At 42.5% G+C, this 9,698-nt stretch overlaps 1 protein-coding gene across 1 annotated transcript in view; it reads left to right on the forward strand.

Moving 5' to 3' along the window:
- The window catches only part of LOC122820963 (gastrula zinc finger protein XlCGF57.1-like), a 247,297-nt gene that overhangs the window by 773 nt on the left and 236,826 nt on the right, over positions 1–9,698 (forward strand). The window lies entirely within an intron of this gene.

Raw genomic sequence — 9,698 nt, forward strand, 5'->3', positions numbered from 1 at the left:
AACTGAAAAACTATTAAGCCAACGTTTGCAAAAATTATATTAACAATATCAAATAAAAATCTATACAGTGTTCATTTTAGATGTAAAAAAACAACAACAAAAAAACAAGGTCTCTGAAGTTGATAAGGCATTCTAAATGAGTACAAATTTTAAAAATGTATTTCAGACGGTAAAATAGGTGACATCTTTTGTTTGAACATTAAAACTTTAACTCTGGGTGCAGGAAACAGATTCACCCTGAGGTTGCAGTTCATCATGAGTGCATCTTCACATGCTGACTTGTTTCTTTCCTGCTTCCCTTCTGATGGAGGCCCACTTCCTCCTTTTATTCTTCATCTCACAGTTGTGTGTGTGTGTGTGTGTGTGTGTGTGTGTGTGCGCGTGTGCGTGTGCGTGTGCGTGTGTGTGTGTGTAAGTAGGATGTGGAGAAATAACTGTAAATAACTGTGTGCAACTTTTATTCGGACTAATTCAGTAACGGTCTTTGAACGCTGCTTACAAGGACAGAGATCAGTCTGTCTTATTGGACCAGTAAGAATGGAATCATAGTTTCTTGTTATCAAACCCTTAATAATCGGCCAATATTTATCTTGCACCCCTAAAAGTTACTTGAATTATACAGATAATTGTACCAGTGTCGCTAAAGCTGTGAATGTTACCTGGTAACGATGAACTGTGGGTTTGCCAAAGCCATAATAAATTTATTCTGAGGTTCATGGAATGACTCATAAACTCATACATCAGATTTCTGATATGTACGTTTATTATTTAGATACTTTCTATTTTAAGTTATAGTTCATAGTTTTTCTTCTCTAATTGTGTGAGTATAGAGTTTCTCTGTTAATTGTGTCGATTTGTTGATAATTTAATGTTGTTTAAAGATCTCAGAAGATTTTAACCTTAACAGTTTTAAAAATGTAGACTAACGTAATGACTTATTATACACATATGTAGCAGAGTTAATTTTATTAATTTATTTTATTTTTCTTGATGAACCTTCTCAAAACGAATTTTATTTGAATTGACATGTCTGTTATATATTATTTCTGTTTTATCTTGCTTTCATTTTTGGACCCTAGTGTGTAAAAGCCATCCTCATCTATGGATATTTGTTTTCCTTTGTTTTTTAATTGTATTTTATTTTGGCGGGGAAGCTTTTATTTTCTTACTCCCTGTTTTTGCGTTATATCCTGTGTGTTCCCGCTGCCCTCCTCAGTTCGCGCCAAGCTGCGCTGAGGAGAGGTAGGTGTACAAAGTTATCTTTAAAATATCTATAAAGTATCTATTAAAATATTGAAAACGTTCTAAAAATATGTTGTAGATTCATATATATATATATTAATGTTAGCGCTGCACTATGCTGGGCATTTGTCTCCCACATTGGTGACACCCTTCAAGTTTTCTTTATCAACGTGCTATTATTTTATTTATTTATTTTTTCCTTTCGGTTGGTTAGGGTGTTTGGGAGAATCCAGAGCCCAGGAGCTGCTGTATTTAAAATGTTCTTGTTTTGAACAGGTATGTGTGTGTTGTTTAAAATTAATTTATTTAGAATATTTCTGTGTTATGGTGGAAAATTGTAGTTATAGGGCAGATTATTTCTGTTTAGGTTTTATTTTAATTGTTTTCTATGAGTGTAGATTTATTTTATTAGTGAATCAGAGAATTTTAGTTTTGTTTAATGAATTTCTGTCAGTTCGCGCCAAGCTGCGCTGAGGAGAGGGTGTTTGGGGAGAATCCGGAGCCCAGGAGCTGCTGTATTTAAAACGTTCTTGTTTTGAACAGGAATAAAGTTATCCTGAATCCTGATTTCGATGTGGATCTGACTTCCTTTCTCCAACCGTTACATCTGGTGCCGTGACCCGGATCCTTCGATCAGCCGCTGCCGATCACCGAGGTTCTGCCGTGTGCTCGGAACGTCGAATGCTCAAGTTGGTGGACTAGTGGGTTCTGTCAGGCTCCATGTTGGTTGCTATTTGGTAACTGTATGTAACTGTTTCTGGGCAAAAAGAAAAAGAAGTATCTACTGCTTCCTGTATATTTAGTTTTTTGTTAAGGCGTTTTTATAGTAAGATTGTTTTCTGTGTTGTTTTATATACTATGGCAGAGGAAAATAAACAAACCTATGATGTATTTTCATCCCCTGTTGGAAGAGGGAGAGGTTTACTTAGCCTAGAGAAAACCTTTGTTAATGACACTCCAGGAGCTACCTCTAAAATGCAGTTTGCATCGGATGATGGTAGAGACAGACATGAACCATTGTATTCGACACCCATTAATCCCAGGGAGCACACCACTACACATCAGTTACGTGAACTTATTGGAGAATTAGGAAGTCAAATCGGTGAATCCATAGCTAGCCGGCTCCTAGCCTGCCAGCCAGCTCTTAGCTCACAGGCTCTTCCCAATAAATCATCTAGAGCTGAATCATTCACAGCAACTGCTGACACCTCCAAAATAAGTCTGATAGTCAGACCTGATATTAAGGACCCATCCATGTTTCGTGGAGATGGCACAGACAAGTACTCCATTCATGAGTGGATAGACACAGTTGAAGTGTACTTACAGAAACGAGACCTCACCTTGTGAACAAGCAGAGGAAGTTTTAAACCATCTCTGTGGCAAAGCTAAAAGTATTGTCAAAGTGGGCCTGAAGAGTAGCTCTACCGGCAACCCAGTAGCACCAGAGGCGATATACAATATTCTGAGGCGCTACTTCAGTGATACTCCCGGCTCGTGTCTACCTTTGGCCGATTTCTACGCCACCCAGCCGAAAGCTAAGGAAACACCTGTTGACTATTGGATCAGGTTAAACACTGCTGCAGAAGTGGCAGACAGGCATCTGAAGTCCCAGGGGGGTAAAATGGACAACATGGACTCAGAAATTGCCATGATGTTTGTCAGAAATTGCCCAGACCCCAACCTTGCTAGTGTCTTTAAATGCAAGCCCACAAGCAAATGGTCCCTGGCTGATGTGCAAGAAGCTATTGATGAGCATCAGAGGGAGTACCAATCTAAAAAAACAACCACAATCCTGCCCAATACACATGCTCTTCGTGTAGCTGCTGCTGCAACGGCCAGTGAACCCCTAGAAAATAACGCAGAGTACACCAATGTAAACACAGCCAAGCTCTCTGACCCTGTTAAACCAAGTACAGCTGTTGTTTCAGAGTCAAATGCTTTGGAGAGAGTACTTAGCATGCTAGAAAGAGTACTAGAGCGTACAAGCCAGCCTAGTCCTTCTGTTGTCCGACCAGAGACTGTTCCATTCAGCCATGGTTCCCCCTGCAGGGTCTGCAGACAGGCCTCACATTCCACACGTACACATTGTATGAGGGAGAAAAGATGTCTGGAATGTTTAGAGATTGGGCATCAGAAAAAGGACTGTCCCAAGGGATCCTCAAATCGACCAGGCAACACCTCACCACATCAGGGAAACTAATACACTCACATGAGGGAGGGGATAGTGTGAGTGGGAAAGACAAAACCCTCAAACTCGAAGACGATGTACAGACCATATATTCTGAGTGCGTAAATTCCTTCCCGTCTAACACCACTGTTCTATTTCAGAATATAAATAGGCTTGACAAAGCTGACAGTCTGTTCTATACAGATGTTGAGGTGGAGGATGAAGTGTCATTGAAAGCCCTGCTTGACACTGGTTCAATGACATGTACTATCAGTGAAGGAGCTGAACAGATGTTAATTCGTTCAGATTCAGTCTCCATGTCCAGAGATGTTTGCCCTGACATTACGCTTGTTGGTTGTGGTGGGATGAAAGTTAAGCCTAAATGCATTTATGACCTAAAGATGAAAGTGTATGGCTGCACTTTCAGGGTCCCTGCACTGGTTGTTCCTGGGCAGCAAGATGAAATTATTCTAGGAACAAATGTTATCAAGTACCTCCTTAAGCAGTTTAAACAATCTAAACAGTTCTGGCAGGTTCTGAGTAAGCCTGATTCAGAAGAAGCACCTGAAGTAATGCAATTCCTCAACATGCTCTCTGGCATTAAGAGATGGAATGGAGAAACTATCCCTGATGTTATTGGGACAGCTAAGTTAATGCAGGCTGTTACTCTTCTGCCCAGGCAGGAACATTTAGTCTGGAGCAAGTTGCGGCAGCCTCATCCTGTTCTGAAGGCAGTGCTGTCTTGATAGAACCAGCCAAAGCAATGACTCATAAGAATGACATAATGGTTTGTAGATCCATTGCCACTATGAACGGTGAGAGATTGGTTCCAGTCAGAGTCCTAAATACTTCAAGTCAGCCAGTAACTCTGAGACGCAATACAAAGGTGGCACAGGTGTCGGTTTGCATTGCTGTGGAGGACCTGGACGAAACCTCTGAGCTGACTGAAGCTAACTCATTTGAGGTAAAAAATCAGGCAATGCACAGTGAACTGACTAATGACGCAGAAGACTTTCACTCATCGGACTATCAAGAGTCCTTAGTCAAACTTGGACTCGAGAGTTTGGACATTGAATCCTGTGAGGTGTCAGACTATTGGAAGGGCCAGCTGTTGCAACTTGTCCGAAAGTATGAGGCTGTCTTCTCAAAAACTAAGCTTGACTGTGGCTCAGCAAAGGATGTTGTTCACAGGATCCATCTGTCTGACTCCCGACCCTTCAGGCTCCCATACCGCCGTGTGCCACCTGGGCATTACCATAAACTCAAGACAGGTGCTCTCAGAGATGGAAGAACTCGAGATAATCCGCAAGTCAAAGAGTGAATGGGCATCACCGCTGGTCCTTGTGTGGAAAAAGAATGGGGACCTTAGGATCTGTGTAGATTATCGATGGTTAAATGCTCGCACAACAAAGGACGCCCATCCTTTGCCACACCAAGCAGACTGTCTCGCAGCCTTGGGTGGTAGCACTATATTCAGTGCTATGGATCTCACCTCCGGCTTCTATAATATTGCTGTGGCAGAAGAGGACAGGAAGTTGACGGCCTTCACAACACCCATGGGGCTTTATGAGTTCAACCGTCTACCCCAGGGATTGTGTAATAGTCCAGCCAGCTTTATGCGACTAATGATGAATATATTTGGAGATCAAAACTTCCTGACTCTTCTTTGCTACTTGGATGATGTACTAGTCTATGCATCCAATGAGGCTGAGGCCCTGAAAAGGTTGGAGATGGTCTTCAGCAGACTGAGAGACCATGGGCTAAAGTTAGCCCCTAAAAAATGTCAGTTTCTTAGAAGGAGCGTAAAGTTCCTCGGACACATTGTGGACAGTAATGGTGTCTCGACCGATCCAGACAAGGTTAGGGCTATAACATCAATGACGGTTGCGGACCTTATGATGGAGGACGGGGTGACACCCTCTCAAAGGAAAGTCAAATCATTCTTGGGCATGGTAATGTACTATCAGCAGTTCATTCAGGACTGTTCCAAGCTAGCCAAACCCCTTTTTGCTCTTACAGCTGCCCCGAGAGGGAGGAAAGGCAACCCACGTGGTGTCGCTTCATTCAAAAAACTGCATGCAAGTGACTGGAAGCAGGAACAGGAAAACTCATTCGAGCTGCTGAAGTCTGCACTTTTGAAATCTGTTGTCCTTGCACATCCTGATTTTAACAAACCGTTCATCCTCTCAACTGATGCCTCCACTGATGGACTCGGGGCTGTATTATCCCAGGTTCAGGAAGGGGAGAGCAAAGCCAGACCAGTCGCTTTTGCTAGTAAAGCACTGACCCGTGCCCAGAGCAAATACCCTGCCCACCGATTAGAGTTTCTTGCACTCAAATGGTCAGTTTGCGATAAGTTTAGTCATTGGCTCAAAGGACACACCTTCACCGTTTGGACGGATAACAATCCCTTGACGTATATCCTCACTAAACCTAAACTGGACGCATGTGAGCAAAGATGGGTGGCGAAGTTGTCCCCTTACAGCTTCAGCATCAAATACATACCTGGAAGTAAAAATGTAGTCGCTGACGCTTTGAGCAGACAACCATTCATCAAGAACAAAGTCTCCCAAAGGCTGGTGACTGAGTCTTATGAAGCCTTATTGGAAGAATCACAACAAGTGAGGCAGGATGCAGTTCAGGAGGTCTTTCGGGTCAGTACCGACCATCAAGGGGATGAATACCTCCAGGCTCTTCAACGCCCAGAACATCAGTCGCTGAGTGAAGAAGAGGTATCTGCAGTTCTGCTGGGACATGCAAAGTGGGACCTCAGTCACGAGCAAAGGGTGTTGACTTGGCTGGCTCAAGACGTAGAGGGGCTAGTGCCAACTGGTTCGGTGCCTCTACCTATTCTCTCCCTTCAGGCCCTCCAGGAGGCACAACAAAATGACCCCGTACTATCGCAGGTCATCCCGTTAAATCATCGAGGCAGGCGGCCATCCAGGAGAGAAAAATCTGGCTTGCTGCCAAGAGCTTTGAAGCTCTTGAAACAGTGGGAGAAACTAAGGATGCTTGACAACATTCTATATAGGGTGTGTAAAGATCTAAGTACTGGCAAGAAACGATACCAGTTTGTAACTCCCTTGTCTCTGAAAGACCAAGCACTTCATGGCGTTCACAATGAGGCTGGACATCAAGGCCAACACCGGACATTACACCTGGCCAGGCAACGATTCTTTTGGCTCGGAATGGAGCACAGTGTTCGAGAATATGTCAAATGCTGCAAACGTTGTGTTGTGAGCAAAACTCCTGAACCCGAGGGTCGAGCCCCCCTAGAGAGCATAAAAACTACAAGCCCTCTGGAGTTGGTGTGCCTCGACTTCTGGTCTGCAGAAGATGCTAGGGGTCGAACCGTTGATGTGTTGGTGGTAACCGACCATTTTACCAAGATGGCCCACGCTTTTCAGTGCCCGGATCAAACCGCCAAACAAGTGGCTCGCAAGCTATGGGATAGATACTTCTGTATTTATGGTTTCCCTCAAAGAATCCATTCGGATCAGGGGGCAAATTTCGAGAGTCAGTTGATCCAAGAATTGCTGCAAGTGGCAGGGGTAAAGAAGTCAAGGACCACCCCATATCATCCGATGGGCAACGGCCAGACCGAGAGGTTTAACAGAACCCTTGGTAATATGATCAGAGCCTTACCACCCCGCGATAAGTGCATGTGGCCACAGATGTTGCAAACATTGACTTTTGCTTACAATTGTACTGTCCATGAGTCAACTGGTTATGCGCCTTTCTATTTGATGTTTGGTCGGATTCCTCGACTCCCAGTCGATGTCATGTTTCATAATGTGGAAAGGGATAATGAAGTCACGGATTACCACAGCTACACAAAAAGAGTCAGAGAGGACCTTAAAGAGGCTTTAGCTGCTGCTCAGGCTAATGCCTACTCCAGCCAGCAACATCAGGCCCAGTTGTACAATCTAAAAACAAGGGGCACGGACATAGTTGATGGGGATCAAGTACTCTTGGCTAATAAAGGGGAACGTGGCCGTAGGAAGCTTGCAGACAAGTGGTCTTCTAACATCTACATTGTTGTGTCTCATGATCCCAGATGCCATACTTACCGCATCAAAGACGCAGCAACTGGACAAGAGAAAGTAGTCCATCGCAACTTACTTCTTGCAGCAAACTTCCTGCCACTTGAGTTGGACAAAGAGCAAGAGTCGGTGTTTTCCTCTGACATCACCCCAGATCTAAGTACTGTTAACGGTGGTGACCAGGATGTCTCACTTGTGTATTCAGAGAGTAATGGACTGGACCAAGACTGCTGATTGGGTGGCCAATACCACCTCAAACCCTGAAGACCTCCAGGATGCTGAAAGTTGTGTCAGGAATCTTCAACCAGGAGCAAACGATGCTGAGGGTCTTAGAGAGATCGGAAGTGACACGGCTAAGTGCTCTGACTCGCCGCATAATGAGCCAGGAACTGATGAAGAAGCAGATGTCATAAGTCCTGGTAGGCCAACAGCTCCAACAACTGGTGCTGTAAGTCTTGTCAGATCCAGGGCTGGCAGGATAATCAAACCAGTTAACAGACTGATACAAAACATGGCACAAAAGAACACACAGACACGTAATGCAGTTTCTGGATTTGCAAGGAGTTTATTTTGTAGGATTAAACAACTTTTGTTTGTGAATAGAGTATGGTAGTATTATACCTCTGTAAATAAGTCAAAACCCATTAGCTAAACTGTATGGGAGAGTAACAGCCACTGACTGTGAGATTGTGTTTACGGCACAATCCATTAGCAGGCATTGTTGAGTCTGGCCAACTTTCCAATGTTGCTTTTCCTTTCCTAGAGGAAGACCTTTAGTGTCGTTCAAGTGTGTGTGGTCATTGTCTGTCAGATGGCAAGAATATTATTCTGTGTCCAGTCTTGATTAATGTTGGGACGGTTTTGAGAAGTTCAGGGGGGAGTATGTAGCAGAGTTAATTTTATTAATTTATTTTATTTTTCTTGATGAACCTTCTCAAAACGAATTTTATTTGAATTGACATGTCTGTTATATATTATTTCTGTTTTATCTTGCTTTCATTTTTGGACCCTAGTGTGTAAAAGCCATCCTCATCTATGGATATTTGTTTTCCTTTGTTTTTAATTGTATTTTATTTTGGCGGGGAAGCTTTTATTTTCTTACTCCCTGTTTTTGCGTTATATCCTGTGTGTTCCCGCTGCCCTCCTCAGTTCGCGCCAAGCTGCGCTGAGGAGAGGTAGGTGTACAAAGTTATCTTTAAAATATCTATAAAGTATCTATTAAAATATTGAAAACGTTCTAAAAATATGTTGTAGATTCATATATATATATATTAATGTTAGCGCTGCACTATGCTGGGCATTTGTCTCCCACATTGGTGACACCCTTCAAGTTTTCTTTATCAACGTGCTATTATTTTATTTATTTATTTTTTTCCTTTCGGTTGGTTAGGGTGTTTGGGGAGAATCCAGAGCCCAGGAGCTGCTGTATTTAAAATGTTCTTGTTTTGAACAGGTATGTGTGTGTGTTTCTTAAAATTAATTTATTTAGAATATTTCTGTGTTATGGTGGAAAATTGTAGTTATAGGGCAGATTATTTCTGTTTAGGTTTTATTTTAATTGTTTTCTATGAGTGTAGATTTATTTTATTATTGAATCAGAGAATTTTAGTTTTGTTTAATGCATTTCTGTCAGTTCGCGCCAAGCTGCGCTGAGGAGAGGGTGTTTGGGGAGAATCCAGAGCCCAGGAGCTGCTGTATTTAAAACGTTCTTGTTTTGAACAGAAATAAAGTTATCCTGAATCCTGATTTCGATGTGGATCTGACTTCCCTTCTCCAACCGTTACACATACACACAATGAGAAGTAAAATGGACAGGAGATTGTAAAATCACTAAGAGGGGAAGTTCAGGTTCCTCAGTCAAGTGAGTCTCCATAGCAACGGGGCATTGAGGAAGTTGAGGTTTTCAGACTGTTGAAGGCAGAGGACATCATATTTGGAGAAGTCTGTGTGTGTGTGTGTGTACGTGTGTGTGTGTTGGGAAAAAATATTCCTATCATGTTTTATAATTAATTAGTAAGCATGCTCCAATCAGGTTTTTTGCTGCCAATACCGGTCAGCCATGGGTCCCGACCAATCACATGGACTGGCTGTTAATTTGTTGTTGAAGGTGTATCTGCTAGTTTGATATGGCAAATAAATAAATAAATAAATAAATAGATAAATAAATAAATAAATAAAATCACCTTCATTTAGACAAAAACAAGTAAAAAATTGAAATATTTCAAGTGTTTCGCAGCCTCAATAAA

This window comes from Gambusia affinis, linkage group LG18, assembly GCF_019740435.1.
Source record: "Gambusia affinis linkage group LG18, SWU_Gaff_1.0, whole genome shotgun sequence".
In the NCBI taxonomy this organism is placed as follows: Eukaryota; Metazoa; Chordata; class Actinopteri; order Cyprinodontiformes; family Poeciliidae; genus Gambusia; species Gambusia affinis.